Source organism: Elephantulus edwardii, unplaced genomic scaffold, assembly GCF_000299155.1.
Source record: "Elephantulus edwardii isolate Elephantulus edwardi_28Jun2011 unplaced genomic scaffold, EleEdw1.0 scaffold00086, whole genome shotgun sequence".
Lineage (NCBI taxonomy): Eukaryota > Metazoa > Chordata > Mammalia > Macroscelidea > Macroscelididae > Elephantulus > Elephantulus edwardii.
Window position 1 is genome coordinate 8,610,213 of NW_006399836.1, and position 1,535 is coordinate 8,611,747.

Genomic DNA, 1,535 nt, shown 5'->3' on the forward strand with positions numbered 1-1,535 from the left:
ATCCATAGTCACTGTCCAGCTCTGTGATACATGGGAAACAGCAAAGACATGGTCTGGATCAGGCACACCTTCATCTCTAAACTGACATCTTTGCTTCTCAGTACTCTGAAGAGGTCCCTGACAGCAGATTTTCCCCAATGCAATCCATCTCCTGATTACCTGATTGCTGGTGCAAAGAGTATTGATTGTGGAATCAAACAAGCTGAAATTATTAACAACCTCAATCTTTTCTCCATCTATCATGGTGCTATCAATTTGGCCAGTGGTGAGAATCTCTGCGTTTTTGATGTAGTAGCAGTGAAGAAAATCTGCCATCAAGGACCTCTCCAAAGTGCTGAAGAGGAAGAGGAAGGATGTCAGTTTAAAGAACTAAAGTGTGCCTGATCCAAACCATGGTCTTTTCAACTGCCTCCTGTGCATCTGAAAATTGGACCATGAATAATGATGACAAAAGAACTGATGCCTTAGAACTTAGGTATTGGAGAAGAGTACTGAGTACTCCATGGATCAATAAAAGAACAAATGTCTTGGAGGAAGTGAAATCAGCTTGCTCCTTAGAGCCAAGGACAATGAAACAGCATCTCACATGTTTCCAGGAGGGAGTAGTCCTTGGAAAAAGGTATCATGCTAGAAAAGGTGAAGGGTCAGAGAAAGAGGAAGACCTTCAACAAGTGGAACTACACAGAGACTGTAACAACGGGCTCGAGCATATCAGAGATCACGAGGACGGGGCAGGGTAGGGCAGGGTTCCCATCTGCTCTTCACAGGTTCACTATGAGTCACCGTCAACTCAAGGGACCCAACCTTGTAACAACATCAAAGCAACTTTAGTCCTCTTTCCCCTCCTCCCACAGTCCTATTTCCACGCTTTCTGCAGAAGCTGTCCGTTCTCAGTGTCTGCAATTTCTCTTTTCCCATTCTGCCATAATCTCATCCCTGCTCCCTTGCCCAGCCCCATCAAAAATCATTCCTTTCAAGTTCATTAATGAGCTCCCTGTGCCTAAATCGAGTGTACAATTCTCCATATCACATACCTTCATCGGTCAGTTGTTCCATTTGACCACTTACTCCCCCATCGATACATCTCCTCACTACACTTCAAAGACATCTCACTTTCCTGATGTTCCCCCACCTTGATGACTCTTCCTTCTCACACTCCTTTACCAGTTTCTCCTTTTGCATTCATAGCTGGAGAGTCTAAAATTCCCTCACTGGCCATCTCCTCTTCTCTCCTGATACATACTTCCCTGGTGATCTCAGTTGTTTCTTGGCTTTGCATTATATGCTAATAAAGACGTGCACATTTTTAACTTCAGAATAGCTTTCTTCTCTCCCCTACACACCTAAACCATGGTAAAATCTGCTTGGCTCTGCTATTATTGGTAGGCATGTCAAGGTGACTAGAGTTCACAGCAATCCTCTGAACAACACATCAAAGACTCTCCGTAACCTGCCTCTTCTTCACAATCGCCTCATGCTCCAGTTGCATCCACTGTGTCAACCCATCTCCTGGAGGGTCTTCCTTGCTTTCATTG